The sequence below is a fragment of the Mercenaria mercenaria genome, chromosome 8 (genome assembly GCF_021730395.1).
Source record: "Mercenaria mercenaria strain notata chromosome 8, MADL_Memer_1, whole genome shotgun sequence".
NCBI classification, from domain to species: domain Eukaryota; kingdom Metazoa; phylum Mollusca; class Bivalvia; order Venerida; family Veneridae; genus Mercenaria; species Mercenaria mercenaria.
The window spans coordinates 38,213,805-38,235,797 of NC_069368.1; positions in this window are offsets into that span (position 1 = coordinate 38,213,805).

The following is a 21,993-nucleotide window of genomic DNA, read 5'->3' on the forward strand; positions in this document are numbered from 1 at the left end:
ACACACCCGTTAACCGGTTGCGAGCAAAGCAGTTCGTGGCGGACAAAACAGTTCTCCGATATTTTTGCCGGCATCTATATTTGGGTAAGTATTTTCGATCCAAGAATCGGTTAGTGCAAAATATGTTTAAGATAATTATTTCTGTAAAAAGTAGCATGAACAAAGAACATGCTGTGTGTTTCCCGTTTAAAAGTATGTATATTGAGTAAGTTATGGCGAGTTAAAAGTGTGACTTTGTTGAAAAAAGTGCGAACACGAAAGTTTTAACTCACCATAACTTACTCAATATACGTTACTTTTAAACGGGAAACACATGGCATGTTCTTTGTTCATACTACTTTTTATTGAAATAAATATATTTAACATATTTTGCATCAACCGATTCTTGGATCAAAATACTTACTCCAATAATAGATGCCGGCAAAAATATCGGAGAACTAAAACCGCCGCGAACTGTTTTGCTCGCAGCCGGTTAACGGGTGTGAGTTAATAAGCTTCAAGTACCTGCAATTGAGTTTCTTAAGGGTGCCGATGAGGGATATGATTGTTGGTGTCTTACAGCATCAAATTTGAAAATTATTTCTTGTTCCGTTTGCAAATTTTGGCATTTTTACTAATCAAGGGCAATAACTCTTGAACTAAAAGTCAGATTGGGACCTGTATGGGTAATGACCAATTCGGGTATTAGGAGACGTCGTCCGCCCACACTTCTTGTTAGCACTCTTGATCGGATCTTTATGAAACTTGGTCTGTATGATTGTCTTTATAAAATCTCTGAAGAGTTTGAAAGTGGGTTACGTGGGGTCAAAATCTAGGTCACCAGGTCAAAAAAAGTGAAAATCTATTTTTCACCATGGAGACCTCATTTTTAACCAGATTTCCACAAAATTTGGTATGAATGTCGAGTTAACAAAGTCCTTGGAGGAATATAAAATCTGGGTCACCTCAGGTCAAAAATGTGGTCGCGGGGCTATTTTCACCATGGAGACCTCATTTTAACCAGATTTCCACAAAATTTGGTATGAATGTCGAGTTAACAAAGTCCTTGGAGGAATATAAAATCTGGGTCACCTCAGGTCAAAAATGTGGTCGCGGGGCTATACCATAATAAAACCAAATATTTGCATTGTTAACACTCTAGAGGCCACAATTTTGATTTCGAATTTTCTTCACAATGATTATCTACATGAACCTCAGGTCAAAAATGTGGTCGCGGGGCTATACCATAGTAAAACCTAATATTTGCGTTGTTAACACTGTAGAGGCCACAATTTTGGACCAATCTTCTTGAAACTTCGCCAGAATTATCATCTACATATTCGAAACCGGGTTCTATGGCGTCGAAAACTAGGTCCCCAGGTCAATATATCATATTTGACAAAATTATACAGAGTGCAATTACATATGGGTCAGTAAACAATGAGACCATGCACTTTATGTACAATTCATAGTAACATCTGTAACAACATAAACATGTATTGCGAATGCATCGACTTACTGAAATACTGACAAAAACTGTTCCCTTTGTTCTAACGCGTATGATATATAAATGCCCCATAGCGTACAACATGCTCATTATCTGATGACATTAAACTGTAAAGTTTGTTAGGTACAAGACAGTATATGCCGTTGAAAAACATGTAAATGTGGTTGATATTGATAAATTTAGAAAATGTCTTGAAGTATAAGGTAACATGCGATATACCGAATGAGATAATTTATACTATCGAATTAAAAATTGTGTACTTCTTTTGGAAGAATACGCTTTTTCCTTGTGCCGAATAAGCGTCCACATAACTTGTCCGAACCGCAACGTCTTGCACATCAGTACAAATATGGATATGTGTACACGTTATGTGCACTTGTAAATAAAAGCACCTAGTGAGCACAGTTCATATAGATAAATATACCTCTCCGGAGGGTGCGCCTATCGAAGAGGCGTAAATTACCTGTAATACAATACAATACAATACAATACAATACAATACAATATGGGCAGTGTTGTTTTTATTCGAAAATCTACCTTTAAATTGATAGGGAATCGAACCTACGCGTAGCGACGAAAATCGGGATCGATCCCTCTACTTTAACGTGCGATATACCGAATGAGATATTTACTATTGAATTATAAATGTGTCCTTCCGTGCTGTCATTAGACGTTATGAGATGAGTTGAAGTCGGGTCGATTCCCAATTGAGGCAGTGCCTTATTTCATATTAAGACGTTCTAGTCATTCTCTTCTGATTGAATGGGGTAGACACTTTGGTATTGCAAGAGATTATCGGAATTGTCCTTACTGTGAATGTTATGAATATCACTTTGTGTCCGTTATATAAAGATATTCGCTCTTCTTATATTCCAAAATTATATGTTGAAAATACATCTGTATATATAATCAGTTTTGTATTGTGTTCACCATTCCTCGATATACTGGTCTTTCAGTCGTTGTACATATTGCAGTATGAACAAATAAGGGTTGTCAGACACTGGGTTTTTTAAGACCCCATATTTCAGAGCCGTACAGAGCAATAGATGCAACTTTAGAATCAAATATTTTAAAAAATGTTTTGTATGGTAGACACGGAAAGTTATGCAACGTACTTAGTATATATAGAAGTACTTTCACATAGCCTCTGCCATTTTGTACACAGAGAGCCTATTAGAAAAATATATTCCAACATAAGTGAAACCATTAACAATGGGGATACCGTTTGGACCGGAAGTGATACCCCTGACGATTTTTTCGTGACATTTTTCGTCGATTCCATGAGTAAATTTTGATTTTTCTTTGTTATGTAAGGCGTTTGAAAAAAATTCTTGCTTGCCAAAGTACCCGGTCTTGCCTCTAGTTGTAGGCCTTAGTCCATTTTTCCGCCGAACACCTACAGTTAAGAAGGAGAACCGCTTCAAATGCGGGTTTGGTTCCTGCACCCCTGACGCAATTTCTATAATGTTTCACTTTTCTGCCGATTTGCCTTGTTAACTGGTAATTGGTCGTGTCCGCTTGACTATATATTTATTTATATGTATGTATTTTGAGAAATTAATTGGGATGCTGTCATATTTTGGGGCAAAACGGAAGGAGGTGCCCTGACGATTGATTGCTGTCTGGGACGGATACCCTGTACGATTTATTATATGTTATATGATAAATTCAATGCTCGTCTACCTTATTTGCTTAATTAATACACGTGAATGATGAAGATACTGCGGGTTATATAAATAATGGTTTGAATATGTACTGTTGTAGAAACGTAATCCCAAGTTTCAATAGAGTTTGTAATGTATAGCCTACTGTCGATTTTCTGACCAGCGTCTCATTGCAAGAATAATAAGCGTATGTGCCCAAACTACGTGACTTTGACGTCCTCGTTTCGGCTAATTGACAACAACTTCGTCTATTCAAAACTTTAAAGCAATGTAAGTTCTATACTCTTTAGTCAAATTTTGCCAAATATAGCACAGGCAAATGCAAAAAATGAATACTTCACGTCAAATAAATGGTTTTATTAAATAGATGAACAGTTTTAGCCTGAAAACGGGAAAGCCGATATCCGAACAAAAAGTCCCTTTTGACAGGAAACACTTAACAGTGGGCATGTAGGATGTCGTGCGTATAACCGATTCACATGGATTTAATGCCTGTACTTTTAAAGACCATTGGCAGAAAAAATAAAGCAGGATTATCGGAATACTGGAAAATGTAAAATATGCTAAGACGGCAACCCGTTTTTAAAGACAAAGTAACAGTCTGTTGAGTCGCACTTCTCAGAAACAGTCATCGGATGTCCACCAAGAAAAGATCCCTCTGCTTCTTACAAAACCACGTCAAATTTACATCGAATGTGAAACAAGTTCTAAGAACTTAATCACGCTCGACGGCTACTTTCTGAATTTCATACCAGTACTAGCGCCAATTTAGGAAAAGAGAAGCAGTGGTAGGAAGTTCGCTTCTGGGGAATCGAAATCATAACTACTGGGTCCTATAACTGTGCTTTCAACCTAGACCATATCACCTCTAAATAATACATAAATGATATAGACGTAACGTCAAAAGTTGCGACCCATGCAAAAAATCTTTGAAGTGATATAAATAAATGTAAAGTTTTTAATTACTATTCATCCTATTTTCTTGAAAAAACGTATCAAAATATACAGCAATAAATAGGCTGTAGTAAAGCATTAAAAAAGTTATCGTTTAATTACAGTTATATGAAAAAACAACACCAATTGCGTGAAACAATTGACGAAAAAGTGTACGTAATTTGTAACATTTTTTTAAAACAAACAGTATCTTTAAGGAAATTATTCTTTTTTTAAGTGACTGAAATTGCGGGAAATTTTGCATGCTTTGTCATTGAACGTGATAACGTTTGTGAAGTAATTTTGACGGTTGTGAATACGTTAAAAAACAAGATGGATGTGTTTTCCGCGGCCGTTGAGTTATGTAATTTTCACTTAAAATAATACAAAATTAAGACATGTTGAGCTATAAAATGCTGAGAAAAATTTATTATCTGATAAAATCTAACTATTTTCAGATTATTTTACTTCGCTGTTTTCACAGTATCTGTATAAGCAACGCTAAAGCTAAAAATTAGCCTTTTCTTTGTTTGTAGTTACAGGAATACAAGTTCTTAAAATTGTCACGTTTTCAATTATTAAACATATAAAAAAATAACCATGTTTTGTAAATTGCGATAACAAAAAAAAAACTGTTTTCTTTTTTGTATTTTAACAAGTTTGATCAATTTCGCTTACTTTTCTCTGTAAAATGAAAGTCTAATTTTGAAAATGCTTTCAAAGATGATATTTTTATTTACAGATGAATGAGTTCTTAAAATTGTCACACTTTAAAAAAACTAACGTCAAAAGAAAATAACGTCAAGATATGTTTTATTCTGTCTTCTTTTTTGTTCAATAACGGCAAAATACAATGAATATACCTACAATGATAGATAAGTCTGCCTTTTGTTTAAAAAAAAGTGGATTTTCTAAGAGAACCATAAAAATTGATATGTATATTTCAGATTTTTTTACCGCGGTCTTTACTATCCGAAAACAGGATCTCCGTCATACAAGATGATAATGAAAAAAGAAAAAGAAAAAAAAAACGCGCACTAATTCAAGTTTAATAATGCTGTTAAGGAAATTGATTGCAAACACTCTATTTCTTTACCAGTTTATTTACACGAAACCATTCTTGACATTGTGGAAGAAATCTCACAGTTATAAAGAAACACAAACTTACGAGACAGAAAACTGTTCTTTAACATTCAGATGTTATAAAAGGTATTCTGTACTGTTAAAATGTTTTTATTACATTTAAATGTACGCTTTAATATAAATATGCATTGTTTTTTATAATATAACATAAAACAAAAATATGCCTGAAATGAAATAATAGCATTTAGACGTCCCGTTTTTATCATGTGTAAACTACTGATTTTTCATGATTTTGACGTCGTTTTTACGTTACACTAATGGGTTGCAACCTTTGACGTTACGTCATAGACGTCACGATACAATAATCTTTAATCTCATTAAAATTTTACAGTGTGTTACTTAAAAAACACACAATTTTATCAAAGGACTAAATTAAAAAACTCGTTTGATAGGGACGGTAGCGGATAATGCATTGCCAGTTAGCAGGAGTTAAACGTTATTATTAGTTATTTGTGATATAACCTTGTTAAATATATATAAAACATACACATGTACATCTTTTCATGTCGTTTCAGTACACAACTTTAAGAAAGTAGGTTTACAAATATGACTGGGCCATGCACTTCCTCACAGACACCAAAAAAGGACTTTCATGACACTGAAGATTCTCAGTTTGAGGATAACGCCTCATGCAATAGAAGGTATGCATGTATTTTTTATCTATTTATTTTGATGACATCAGCATCATCGTAAAAAGCATATTGTTTTAATGCACAGTTACGTATATTGTCAGCGATACATACCGCCACTTGTGTGCAATACCAACTTACATTAATTTCATCCATATGATAAATGCTATCATTGTGGGCGAAATAGTACCCTGATGTTAAATAGCGAATATATGTAGAACTTGAAGAAAATATACAGGGCGAGGCTATGCCGAGCGTAATGGTTTTTTTTTTCAAAGACGAGCCTAACAGATCTACACGTAGTCGTCATGTAACATCATGTATATGTTTTCAGGGATCATGAACTTAACGACCCAAGGTGGATGTCAAGATGTAATCTGACAGAAACGCTATAGCATGCGATGCGTTGAATTTGAGATGTGTACACGGCGAGAGAAACAAAAGCAAAATGTTGCCGACAAACAGGGTTGGTAGTGACATAATGGAACTCGCTTGAATTACGGTGGTCATTTAAATAGACCCTTTTCCCATTCCGCGGTTACATGCGAGGCGCAGACTGCTGGGTGGACATAATGATATATTGTAATAATCGTTCTTTCTAATAAAATATCTGACAAAAGTGAATTTTATTCTTGGTTTCATTTTTTAAAAGGCTTCTTCACACATTTCCTGCCGGTTGGTTCCATAATGAAATGAATGAAAACTTCATTTCTATACATATTCATTATATTATAGGCGATGCGTTTGTAGAAGAAAATGCACGCAGTGTATAAAACAGCCAAAATGTGATAAAAGCTATGCTTACATGCATCTGCACTTACAAAATAGTAACATACTCATAAAATATCAAATTATTAACTTTAAGATTTAGAATAAAAAAACGCAAGGCAAGCCTAAAACTATTTGATTGGCGGGAAACACATTTACATTGTTGTTAATTAAAATCATACCGCTTTTCAAATAGATACAAATCACATAAAATGGAAACTGGTAAAGTTCTTTTGATCTGTTATATTTTAGGGTGTCATTTAAAGTTTCTGTATGGCGCTATATATAGTCAGATAACTGCTTGCATTTCGATTGTCAACAACCTAGAATATTTTGCAATTATGAAAATAAAATTTTCTTTCTTTTACATTTTCGCACGACTGATAGACTAACCACCAAGGCACAACAATATTTTACTTGCAACTGTATAAAAGTGAATAGTTTTGTCGGCTAAAGTGAGGGGATAGTTCTTCCTTGCTGAATAAAATGGACATGTCGGTTGACAAGCTACTACATGCTAGTTATAATCCGATATCTTTGCATTTATTGAAAAGTGATATTTCAGTTTAATTCAAATTCCAGTCACTGAGTTAAAATTAAATGTCAGAAACCCGAAACCTGGTTCCAAAATCAGTGGATAACTAGAACAATAGTAATTTACTGCGAAATCTGGTATATACAAAACTGAGCATAAGTGTTAAAAATAATAAAAAGAAAACGAAAAAAACGTTGTACAGAATATCTAATAACTATTACTAATAGACACTTTATAGCAACTGAAAAGGCCGTGAAAGCATTTCAGGGCCTTTTCCTCGTAAAATCTTATTAGTATTTAAATTAGTCTAAAGAACAGAGGGATTAAAATTTTGAATATACACTACCTATTTTGAAAAATAGCAGTGATTTGAATGTCAGAGCACTGTGTCGCCCTTATGTAATTTAGATCTATCAATTTTGACCAAATTAAAAATTAACATTTAAGATTTCTTTTTATTGACTCTTAAGGAACTCAATAACAATGAGTTTTCTGTAGGAATGGTAAATTATTTTGTCAAGCAACATCCTATCGCTGCATTATCATTATCACTTAGTTCTGAACCGGCAGTCTGCGCCTCGTTTTGAAAATGCGGGATTTGGCGAGAAATCCCGAGAATGCTAAATTCGCCGAATGGGAAACTGGTCTATTGGCAATGCAGAAACTCCTCAACGGTTGTTCAGAGATTCTGTCAAAATAAAATGTTTCATGTATTTCATGCTACAATTGTATCATCGTGCTTCGTGGCTTATATGTATTTCACGCCTTTAATGCTTTTACACATTGTTGTACAAAATATTCAATTGTGCAAATATTTGACTGTATCATAGATAAGAAAGGTAATGCCAAAAAAGTCTAATAAATCTACTTTTTACAATTTGAAAACATTTAATAACAATTTTTATAAAGCAGCATAAAATATTTGCTGAAAAATAATATCGTGTATATAGGCCGTTGAAACGTCTTTAGAGTACTGATATAATAATTATTTCAATTATTTCCTTTTAGCTGGCTCGACAGAAGTTTTATTAGCCAAAATCTTCTATTTTTAAAGAGAAGACATTTTTGAAAGACCACCATAATTTTCTGGTTCTCGAAAAATAGGAACGAACTTTCTGGACACCTGTAAAATTTGTATTTGCATCGAAACTCCATAACTGTTCTTTTTATTCTTTTTTTTTATTAAATTTTATCAATTACAAATTAAACTGATAAAGGCATGCGTTCTTCATGATTTGTGCCAATTAAATCAACACACATACAAGTCATTCATTTGGATGTTTCAAACGTCAAGGCAGGAAGACTAGATGAAACCACCATGCGTATTTTAAGAGTCCAAATAATAGTTGGCATATAGAATTCTAAAAATTCATAGGTCATTTCTACAATAGCCCTATTACTTCAAATATATAATTGTGTGGTCATGTGATAACTTCAATGTTATACTTAATGTATTCTGCATTCTGTTAATCTGTTCTGTATTCACGACTTTTGTCATAATCTATTTAGGTGCAAATCAAACATCCTTTGCGCAATTTGAGATTTGTTCAGTAAAATTACAGAATTTACGGACATTATAGGATCTCTGAACAACCGTTGAGGAGTTTCTGCATTGCCAATAGACCAGTTTCCCATTCGGCGAATTTAGTATTCTCGGGATTTCTCGCCAAATCCCGCATTTTCAAAACGAGGCTCAGACTGCCGGTTCAGAACTAAGTGATAATGATAATGCAGCGATAGGATGTTGCTTGACAAAATAATTTACCATTCCTACAGAAAACTCATTGTTATTGAGTTCCTTAAGAGTCAATAAAAAGAAATCTTAAATGTTAACTTTTAATTTGGTCAAAATTGATAGATCTAAATTACATAAGGGCGACACAGTGCTCTGACATTCAAATCACTGCTATTTTTCAAAATAGGTAGTTGATATTCAAAATTTTAATCCCTCTGTTCATTTTATAAAGACAATCATACAGACCAAGTTTCATAAAGATCTTATCAAAAACACAGCCTCTAGAGTGCTAATAAGAAGTGTGGACGGACGACGTCTCCTAATAACCTAATTGGTCATTACCCATTCAGGTCCCAATCTGACTTTTAGTTCAAGAGTTATTGCCCTTGATTAGTAAAAATGCCAACATTTGCAAACGGAACAAGAAATAATTTTCAAATTTGATGCTGTAAAAGACACCAACAATCATATCCCTCATCGGCATCCTTAAGAAACTCAGTTGCAGGTACTTGAAGCTTATTAACTCACACCCGTTAACCGGTTGCGAGCAAAACAGTTCTTGGTGGTTTTAGTTCTCCGATATTTTTGCCGGCATCTATACTGGGGTAAGTATTTTGATCCAAGAATCGGTTGATGCAAAATATGTTAAATATATTTATTTCAATAAAAAGTAGTATGAACAAAGAACATGCCATGTGTTTCCCGTTTAAAAGTAACGTATATTGAGTAAGTTATGGTGAGATAAAAGTGTAATATTGTTGAAAAAATGCGAATACGAAAGTTTATCGCGATATATCACTTTTCAACTTTACGGCTATAGTATTAAAGTCAACCTTTAAAATAATAATATTTGCTCTGAATAGTGTCCAATATTTAACCGACAAAGCTCAAAATTCAACGAGTTATAAACATCCAAATATGGTCTAAAACAAGTGTGGCTGCATTGCACAGTTCAAAATTATTTGTGTGGCGAGACAGAGCAGTTCCGTGTCTTTTGTGATTTTAGTTTAATAAAAAGTGTCTATTTAGTGATATTGAGCTGTAACTCTTAAAAAGTAGTGTTTATATTCTGACAACAGCAGATCATTTATCGAACATCTAAATAAATTTACGTTTTGCAGTAATGGACGCACCGAAATAATCAATAATGAAGTCAATAAAGGTCTTTGCTGACTCACTGGTAGGAACTCTGTAACCCAGTATATTAATCCAATAAGTGAGTAAAAATGGAAATATTTGGCAGCTAATTGGATGTTTAGACTAATTAAACTATAAAAGTCCTTATATGAATTAGCCAGTCCATAGTTCGAACAAACGCTACTCATTTCAAATGCCAGGACGAAACTTGTGTTCTCTGTGACTATTTGAAAGAAGATAATGTTTCTAAAACTAATCGTCCTCCAATTCTAATTTATGGGGAGGTTGACAGGTTTTTTTGGCAGAGAACAAGCCAGGTAGTACCGGTACAAAACACTGGAACACCACAAGTTAGGCTCGCCGTTATTTAACTGAAATACTATCAAGAAACGGCGCTAAACCTTGAACCAACAAATAAACAAGCAGTGTTCCGTTTTAACAAAACTTGAAAATCTATTTCTGATCTCATGTAATAAACTATTTATAGATTGGTTGCATTCAGACCTCGGGCAAATACAATGTTATAATGATTATGAACTAACAAGCCGAAGTTATTCAGTAAATGTATGCTACTGACCGACATAGCATTACACGAAAACCCAAAAATATGTTCTTTTTTCAAGTTTTTATTTCAAAATATACTTGTAAAATAGTACAAACTTGTAAAATAGTACAAACTATGGAATGGCGATGTATATTAATATACGTGTATTTTACATCAGTGTAGGCATAAGAAAGGCATCATGTCATCTCCGCTGTACTGTTTAAACATAATAAATAATAAATCCTTAAAGAGACACAATGCACACGTTGCTTTACCGTGGCTATTAAAACTACGCAAATGTCTAAAGATAAAGGTACTAAATCCAAGGCTTACGTTTGTCTAAATTTTTACTCACTGAGACATTGCTGAGCTAGTACCAATTGCTTTTGTCAGTTTACAATGAGTAACAAGCTTGATATCACTATCTATACCATTTATTAAACTAAAACAACAAAACTCTGTCTCGCCACACAAATAATTTTGAACTGTGCAATGCCGCCACACTTTTTTCGATCATTTGAATGTCTATAACTCGTTGAATATTGCGTTTTGTCGGTTAAAAGTTGGATAATACTCAGAGCAAACATTATTCACGGTGCCTATCCATATCGGCGGACTCTTAGCGAAATCTGCTATATCGGCGGTTTCTTTGCGTCGGTACCGCCTTTTCTTTGTTATAAACAATGTCCAGATCGGATGTGGAGGCGAAAAATCGAGCTGCCATCCGTGATAATATGTACGCTGCTCAAAAATAAGTAGAGCACGGAACATTAGAATGTCTTTACTATGTATTGTAGCGTTTACTTTTTAATTATCAGCCATTTTGCTCGCAAACTCGATGAAATTAATTGATGGTGTACTGACATCGAACACAAACCCGACCTTTCCCACAGTCTTTAACGAGTATAGGCTTTGATATCGTACGTATCAAGCGCACTATTTGTATTCATTTTTCAATATTGACAAATAGGCCGAAATGTAAATAGAATTCTTTAAAACCCCTTATTTTCGGTTTTGTCGGGGCACCGGCGGTCTCTCTGCACACCAGTTTTGATGCACAGGCAGGCTCTCTGCATTACGCACAGGCAGGATCTATGCTAATGTCTATTTGGACACGTTATAGCTTAATTCATTTGTTGTGTAGATCTGACTTTTTATAACTGTCAGCCGTGATACCTTATTTCAAAACGTCAAAAACCAAGCTGACAGGGCAGATTAAAATTTCGGATGTTCAAACCCTTACACGCACGCGTCGTTTCACAAAATATACTAAATATCTGTTTATGTACTGCTACGAACAGCCGATCTACACCATGAAAAGCTACTTTGAAAAGTTGTTTCTCCCCTTAAATTTCTTTCACCAGTGTCCATGTTGTCGGTTTCAATTGTAGAATTGAGTGTAAAATACAGCTGCTTTTTTGTTTAGTTATTTTTTTTATCTTTATTGTGTGTTTTCTTTTTCAGATATCACAGACTGCAGGTTTTTAAAAATGGTCAGTTGTTTTTATTGTTAATAGGGTCGATATCAATATTTTCTCACTTGTACGAACTTCACAAATTTATATTGATAGTCTAAACGGTTCACCATATCTACTGTTGAAAAACGTATGTTCGGGTGAGGGGGTTTATACTCCATTGATAAAATACACTTTAATTCCAATTTTCAATGTTAGTTTATTATGAGATTTTGTCTAGTGATGGAAATAAGTCATCAAAATTATAATTTCTCTCATTCCTCTGGTCTAAAGTCACTTATGATTATAACTGCAAATATTTCATTTCTTGTTTCTATGATCTGTCATTTTCAAAGTCCGAGTCAAAAGTAAAGAATCCCTCTCCCTAGTTCTGACCTAGGTTTATATACAAAAGCAGGTACCCTCCCATATTTGGAGTGTATCATAGTGATGAAAGACAAAGATTACCCCTAATATTTATGAGGATAACCGTTGAATGATGGTACCATCCCAAATACGGAGCCACCTCTAACTCTAACAAATCAGACATGTTTACGATGGTACATGATGACAACATACCCTGATAAAATGATACAAAATGAAACACACTCCAGTCCCAACCAATTTGTGAGGGTAACTGGTGAATGACATCTCTAGTAGCAGAGGCCAAAGTTTCACATCAGTAGAATCAATTAATAAATCAACTTTAATAAGACTAGCTGCTAAATTTACAACACTCCCCCACCCTTAGCTTCTTAATTGTCCCCAATTAAGTTTTAACATTAAAATATAAGTGACTACTGAGCCAGACTCTTACTCTCAAATACTATGTGTAGATACATAAGAATATGAATACCTAAACTATTATATCATTGAAATGCTCCTCAATATAAATGATTAAGTGTCGTGAACAGTAGCAAACATGCTATACTCTATGTTTTAATAAAACTCAGGATTACAGTTCGGAAGAACTAAGTGACTAAATACTTCTCAAAGTAGTATACATATAAAATGACTATTATACTAATGTGTGTATGAAACATTAAAAGTGTCAAAAAAAATCACCAGCTGTCCTAGTAAAACACATGTAAAATAAAATCCAGTGTTGAATTCAGTTCATCTAATAAGGTGAATATATATATGTAAGTACATTCACACAATGTTTATTTCACTCACACAAAGTCCTGGTGCCTTTATTTATTTTAATATTAACACAGTATGATGATAGAAATAGGCACAATTTTGATTAATTTCATTGATATGGTAGTCGTCTTTACCATTTACTAATGTAAGTCCTGGTGCCTTTAATTTATTTAAATTAATTTGAAAAAAAAAGGAAATAGGCACAATGTTTGATTTTATATGGCTATGGTAGTCGGCTCTACCAAAGTTTTAAGTCCTGTGTGCCAAGAGCATCTAATTATACAACAAATGATTTTAATAAATGGCACAAATTTTCATATCTGAAAATGAAACCCACAAATAAATCCATCTGAATACACCATGGCTGAATGGGATTATTATTACCAATGCAGCCACTAATTAAATCCATACAAAGAATAATAAATCCATACAAAGAATAATAAATCCATTTGAATACACTTAGGCTGAATGGGATTATTATTACCAATGCAGCCACTAATTAAATCCATACAACGAATAATGAAATGAATAATTACACACTTATAATCCAGGATGAATATTAGTTAACACTTAAATCCAGAAGGAATATGAACTTAATCCAAAAAATTAACACTTTTAATATTTATAACTATTGTGTACCATGTTGGTATGGTCTGTATTGGGTCCTGTTCCTTGAACTTCTCCTCACTTGTTGACTGGTACTGTCCAGGCAGGATTTGGAAGTTTGCTGGTACCCTTTCATTTTTGATTTTTGGTTATTTTCCTTTGACTTCACCATGTTTGATTGCCAATGGGTCATTTTATTTCCATGAAATGGTTTCAATCTGTCATGATGCACTATTCTTGATTTGCCATTTAGAGAAAGTCTTATTTCATACAAAAGGTCTGTGATCTTCCTTGTAATAACATAAGGCCCCTTCCAAATATTAGGGTCAATTTTCTTGCTGACTCCTTTATGTCTTGACTTCTCTAAGCACAAAACTAACTGTCCTTTACTAAAATGTGTTTTTGAAATCCGGGTGTCATAATCACGCTTCTGTCTGACAGCATTCTTTTGCAAATTAGTTCGTGCTATCTGATGCGCCTCTGTCAACTTCTCTTGTAGTTGAATGGCATAGTCCACTGAACTTATCTTGTTCTCTAAAATGCAGCCAAGTGAAATGTCAACTGGGATAATAGCTTCACGTCCCATCATTAAATAATTTGACGTGAATCCGGTCGCCTGGTGGACACATCCTCTGTATGCGGAGGTGATTAAATTAAGATTTTCATCCCAGTTTGTTTGATTGGAGTTTACATAAGTAGATATCATATTTTGCAAAACTTGATTGAATCTCTCCGGTCCACCATTTGCCATTGGCCTATATCCACTAGTCCTCGTTTGATTAATTTCCAAAATCCGACAGACTTCACTGAACAACTTGGATTGGTAATTTGTCCCTTGATCAGAATGTATGTCCAAACACATACCATATCTGGACAAAAATTCATATACGATCTTATGAGCAATGGTACTTGCTAGCTGATCTCTGGTTGCGTAACACTCAGCCCACTTGGTAAATCCATCAATGACCACGATAATATACCGATTTCCGGATTCTGTCTCATTAAGTGGCCCCATTATGTCCGTTTGTATACGATCCATAGGATGGCCAACTGTGTACTCTGTTAATGGTGCCCTCGGCATGTTTTTCGGCCTTTTTCGGAATGCACACTTTTCACAACTTTTGATATGCAACTGGACGTATTCCTTCATTTTATACCAGTGATATTTGAGATGTAATTTGGAATATGTCTTTGAAATTCCTAAATGTGCTCCAGTAATTGAATCATGACAAGATATCAAAAGTTCCTTATATAGTACTCTAGGCACTATCAACAAAAGCCGATGGTCTTTTGCACTGACAATGTACTTTTTAAATAACACTCCATCAATCAGAGTTAACACGTCATAATTTAGCCAATAATTCCGCACACTTGGTGAATTCCCAGCTACCTTATCTCTCAGGGGTCGTCTGTTTTCTTCAAGCCACTGTATCACAATTCCTAAATCTGGGTCAGCTCTGTAATTTGGCCATTTTGACAGGTGAACAATTAACTGTGTTAAACTGTTTGAGACAACCTAAGTTAGATGTTTGCGCTGCATCCTCGGATAATGCAACATGTTCATCCAGTATAGAATTTACGTCCTTGTTCAACACCTCCTCGTTATTGTCACCAAAGCTGAAGCTATTTCCACTTTGTACGTACCCATTTATATCCAGACTATTATGGAATCGAAGTCGTTGAACGCGATTTCGGAAGTACTTCCCAGTCTGTTTTAATCCATGGAAAAGTGTATTGAAACAATCTATCAACTTCATGATTTGCAGCTGCATGAGCACAAAAATACTGCTCCAAAAGCCACTATTTTGAGCCGTCACTCGTAATATGACTTGCCTACTCTGATTCCCAATATTCAAGTTTTTATCGAATAATGGAACAACGTCATTGAATTGTGCAAAATCTGACCAGGTATCGTGTTTCTTCAAACAAGTCTGACACCCCTTACATGGTAAACTTTCAAGTATTGTATTCCCATCATAGCACTGACACTCCTCTGGTTCACATGGAATTCTGGACAGGCTATCAGCATTGATATGCTTTTTCCCACTACGATGTTCGATTTTAAAGTTATACAAAACCTCTAGCCAGCGCGCCATTTGATCAGTAGGTGACTTAAACGACATTAACCACCTTAAACTGGAACAGTCAGTCCTTAATAAAAATTCTCTACCTAACAGAAAGTGTCTAAACTTGGTTATAAATGTCACTACACCCAACAGCTCCCTTCTTGTGGCACAATAACGTCGCTGTGTTTTGTCAAATGATTTACTCGCAAACATAATTGGTTTTTCAACATAATCCTGAGCTGTATCTGACCATTGTATTTGCGACAAGCAACCCCCGCACGAGAAATTGCTACTATCAGTATCCACTATGAATAAGCCTTCCTCTTTTGGATATGCTAACACTTCTCCGCCTGTCAATGCAGTTTTTAAGTCCATAAAAGCACTATCCTGTTCTGGTCCCCAGATAAACGCTCGACCGGCCTCTGTTAAGCGATTAAGTGGTGACGCCCTAGCACTAAATCCCTTGATAAAACGTCTGTAATTAACTACAAAAACCTAAAAAACTTCTGAGTTCGGTTAAATTCCGCGGCACAGGCCACTCTTTCACAGCTTTAACTTTCTCTTCTGAAGGATGTATTCCAGAACTGTCAATTGTGTGACCTAATATATTTATGCGCCTTTGGAGTAGATTGCACTTGCTTGGTTTTAATTTCAAGTTATTTTTCTCCAATCTGGTTAAAATTTCATCTAACCTAAACAATGCCTGATCAAAAGTTTCAGCAAAAGTACAAATATCATCCATGTAAATAATCATTGTCCTCCACTGTAAGTTCTTAAACACCACTGAAATGTATGTGGAGCCCCAGTAAGGCCCGGCGGCATAGTAACGTATTGATACAGACCGCCCCTGCTGGTGCCAAATGCAGTCTTTTCACGATCTCTCTCATCCAATTCTATTTGGTAAAATCCTGACAAAAGATCTAATGAACTGTAATAATTATTTCCTCCCAAACTTTCTAAACAACTGTCAATTCTCTGCAATGGATAGGCACATTTTTTACTTAGATCATTTAAACCCCTATAATCCACAACGACACCGCACTCCTGCCTGTGGGTCCTTTTTCCTTACAAAGCATAAAGGTGCAGACCATGGACTCTTACTTTCTTCAGTTATTCCCATTTCAAGTTGTTGTTGAATAATTTTTTCTTCTTGGCCTTCGAACGCTTTTGGCACCCGTCTAGGTGGTATTTTTACAGGTCGAACATTTTCTGCCACCTCAATTGTATGTCGCACTAATGAAGTACGCCCTTAATCTGTGGAGCAACTGGAAAAAGCATTTTTATGTTTCTCCAATAGACACTTCAATGCTTCTTTTTGTGACTCATTGAGATTTTCAGAGGATCTATGGTACAGGTCCTTTAACCCACTACTCCATTTAGTCATGTCATGTTTAATGTTATTTTCACTCGTTTTGATATTATTGTCCAATATTTCACAGTCATTTGAATCAACATTTTCCCTCAATAAATCCTCCTGTTTAGTTTCATGCAAATATCCCAATAATGACCCTTTTGATAATTTCACTTTTATGTCAGAGGTGTTAACTAGTCTAATGGGAATTGAATCACCCTGAATTCTCTTTGGAGCAATGAGCACACTTCCCATCAAAACAATGTTAACCGGTTGTTTATTCTCTGTAGGGTAAATGATGCCCAATGATGAATTAATTGCACCGAAATTTATAGCTTCCCCAGGTATTATTGTTTCTGAATTCGCTGGAATTGTTACTCTTGACCTTGTGGTCACTCTGACTGCCCTCAAGGGAACTTTTTCAACTAGAGTTCTACACATTTTCCCATTCAATTTTAATCCCTTTTTAGCACTAAGTTGGTAATTATTTTCATACAAGAAGTCTAATCCAATTAGTCCATCTTCATGAATAGGTGCAATTAATACAGTGTAATTAAAAGTTTGACCCGATGCACTAAATGAAAATTCACATTGTCCATCTATGGCTAATAAACCGTCATCCGCAACTTCAAGACGTATTGAAGGGTCAACTTTACACAACTCAGGTCGCACATCCTCTGGTATTCTATGATATAATGCAGTAGAAAAAATCGTAGTACAGGCACCAGTATCTATGACTAAGTTCGCGCGCACAGTTTGAAAAATATTTACAGGCAATATAATGGAAACACCATCTGTATTAGCACTCCTACACTTAATAGTCTTAAATTCAACTTCACTGTTATTGACCAAGTCTGGGCCGTTAGGCTTGGTCGAAGCTAGTTTTCCGACTTGTTACCTTCCTGAAGGTTTGCTTTACACTCGTCCGCATAGTGACCGAACTGCTGGCATCTAAAACACCGCACATCTTTTCTTGGACGCTGATTTACTTTACGATCCAAGGCTGATCTACTACTTTTAACATTCAACTGGTTCGCGAGATGATCAATCTTTTTGCCTATGTTGTATTTCAGATCCCTACCAAATTCTTGCAGTCTTGCTTCTGTTACATAATGTTCCCTGCCCGTGTCAATGTTCCTAATTCCCGCCCCTCTCACGTCATCTCTGATGCTTGAATAGTTGTCAAGCAATTCTCTTGCCTGATCGATAGTTTTGGGGTCCTGCATCCCAGTGAATAAAGCCGCCTGAGAATCCTGAAGTCCCTTACGAAAGTGCCGAAGGTTTATCGTTTCCCTCGTCTCGTTGTTCGCTGTGGGGTAACCTTTTATTACCAACCTCTTAACCTCTGCCACATATTCAGCCAATGATTCTTTTTCCCTGTTGTATTTCCGGTTTTCTAATTCAGCCAGATAGGAGGAAGTGGAGCGCTTTTCCTGAAATCGCGTCGCTATAGATGATTTCATCTTTGCATAATTTGACAATTCGTCAGCAGTCAGCTGCTTGAAAGCGTATTCCGCAGCATCACAGCGTAAACTGTTCTTAAGGCGGAACAAACGTTCACTATTGTCCCACTTGCACGCATCAACCATAGCTTCAAATGGGTGAATGAAACTCTCCCAGGATGATCTGCCATCAAAGATAATTTGCCTAGGTAGAGGAACCTCGTATTTATCACGGTCTCTCATCTGTTGATTTTGCTGCCTTGATGTATTGCTGTTTTCATTCGAAGCTGTGTCCCTTTCATTGACTAAATCTGGTTGTCTTTTTCCATAGAAATGTCATTGATTCGATGTTGGTAACTGCGCACTAATTCATCTCTTTGTAAAGTACTTTCCTGTTCATTTTTGCGTAGTCTCTCACTTAAGGTCAAGTTATCAACTTCTGCCGATTTAAGTTTTTGTCTCAAAAGTTCAACTTCTAATTGTTCATGACTATCATCATCTTCAGTTGTGACAGAATCTTTTTCGTGTTGCTTTTTAGGTCCAATGATTATCACTTAATTGTCACCACAAATATTTGAATAGAAATATATGTCCAAATTTCTTATAAGCACGTGTATAAGTCCATTTCCGTCGCTGCCACCAGTGTTGAAAAACGTATGTTCGGGTGAGGGGGTTTATACTCCATTGATAAAATACACTTTAATTCCAATTTTCAATGTTAGTTTATTATGAGATTTTGTCTAGTGATGGAAATAAGTCATCAAAATTATAATTTCTCTCATTCCTCTGGTCTAAAGTCACTTATAATTATAACTGTAAATATTTCATTTCTTGTTTCTATGATCTGTCATTTTCAAAGTCCGAGCCAAAAGTAAAGAATCCCTCTCCCTAGTTCTGACCTAGGTTTATATACAAAAGCAGGTACCCTCCCATATTTGGAGTGTATCATAGTGATGAAAGACAAAGATTACCCCTAATATTTATGAGGATAACCGTTGAATGATGGTACCATCCCAAATACGGAGCCACCTCTAACTCTAACAAATCAGACATGTTTACGATGGTACATGATGACAACATACCCTGATAAAATGATACAAAATGAAACACACTCCAGTCCCAACCAATTTATGAGGGTAACTGGTGAATGACATCTCTAGTAGCAGAGGCCAAAGTTTCACATCAGTAGAATCAATTAATAAATCAACTTTAATAAGACTAGCTGCTAAATTTACAACACTACATTTCTTTCGGTAAAACAGGCTGTTATGTGTAATAGGAATATGTGTGTGTGTGTTCGGGTTTAACGTCTTTTTCAACAATTTTTCAGTCATATAAACGACGGTGTCTACTTGTAGCAGTGAGCACAATGCCCAACTTTATAGTGCTGCCTCACTGGAATATCACGCCGTAGACACGTGGCATGATACCCCACCCAGTCACATTATACTGACACCGGGCTGACCAGTCCTAGAACTATCCTCTTAATGCTGAGCGCCAAGCGAGGAAGCTACTAGTACCATTTTTTACGTCTTTTGTTCGAACCCACGACCTCCCGCACTCGAAGCGGACGCTCTACCACTAGGCTACCGAAGAGGTAATAGGAATAGCAAATGTAAATTTAAAACATATTTTGTATGGTAGAACCAGGATTCTATTTTGTATGGTAGAACCAGGATTCGAACTGTTTCCGTACGACAACGTCGCATGGGAATGTCAAAAAGCAAATTCATATTTATACATTATATTGTTTAAAAGCAGGGGAACGATTCAAATAAAGGATTCAGAACACAAGTAAGATGATATGCAGTTCAAAGATGTAAATGCTAAAGTCACTTTTCAAACGGGTCTGTCGGGCCCCGCGCGACATATGAGGTCGGGCGAGCACCGGTCTTTTCAGTCATGATTAAAAACTGCCCATTTATTGTGCCAAGGTGGGTACCGACGGGGTTCGGGCGGCTTGATTTTAAAATAAACGAGAGTTCTCCTAGTGTATTTCATACAAGTAAGAAAATATTGATATCGACCCTATTAAGAGTAAAACAACTTACCATTTTCAAAAACCTGCACAATCTGTGTTATGTGAAAAAAAACAGCAAAGATAAAAAAGCAGCTTTAATTTTACACCCGTAGGACATTTGAAACCGACACTGGTGAGAGAAATTTTAGAGGAAAACAACTTAGTAGCTTTTTTGGTGTCGGCTGTTCATAGCACTACACAAACAGAATTTTTGTGAAACGAAGCGTGCATGTAAGGGGTTTGAACATCCGAAATTTAAATGTGCCCTGTGACTTTTCAGACGTCTTCAGGATTCCTGATCTCTTACATCTAAATATAAAAATTGTCACTTCAAGGTAAATTTTTTAAGTATTTCAATATAGTAATATTATGGGCCGATAGTAAACTCATTTTCAGCTTGGTTTTTGACGTTTTGAAATAAGGCGTGATGTTGACAGTTATAAAAAGTCAGATCTACACAACAAATGAATTAAGCTATAACGTGTCCAAATAGACATTAGCATAGAGCCTGCCTATGCGTAATGCAGAAAGCCTGCCTGTGCATCAAAAACTGGTGTGCAGAGAGACCGCCGGTGCCCCGACAAAACCGAAAATAAGGGGTTTTGAAGAATTCTATTTACACTTCGGCCTATTTGTCAATTTTTTTTTTGGAAGATTATTGAAAAATGAATACAATGATGTGCTTGATACGTATGATATCAAAGCCAAAACTCGTTAAAGACTGTGGAAAAAGTCGGGCTAGTTTTCCATGTCAGTACACCACCAACTAATTTCAGACATTCTAATGTTCCGTACTTATTTTGAGCGGCATACCTATTATCATGGATGACAGCTCGATTTTTCGACTCTTTTATTGACCTGGACATGTTTATAGCAAAGGAAAGCCCGGTACCGACGCAAAGAAACCGCCGATATGGCAAATTTCGCTAAGAGTCCGCCGATATGGATAGGCACCGTGTTATCATTACGGTTAATGTTGAGGACTGTGCTTTCTTTCTCGGGGTTTTTGCGCCTTATTTGAAGAAAATCCGCCCAGTAGTAAAAAAGTTACAAGCAAACACCTACCTGAATCGAGTGAACCAGTTACTGTATTTAGTAATTTTAGCCTGTAAGTCACATGGGTTTCCCACCGTGTTTATGAAACAGCCCCGTTGACGCATAGATAAGAATGGCAATCGCACACCTTTGCCATCAGATGACTCAATTTTTAGATAATATAAGTAAGCAGTATATGCAAATATTTGAGAGGTCAGAGTGAAACTGTACATACAGATTTTAAAAAAGCACTTTTGCTATCAGCCCTCGATATGGACAATGGTGAAATCATATCCCTACGA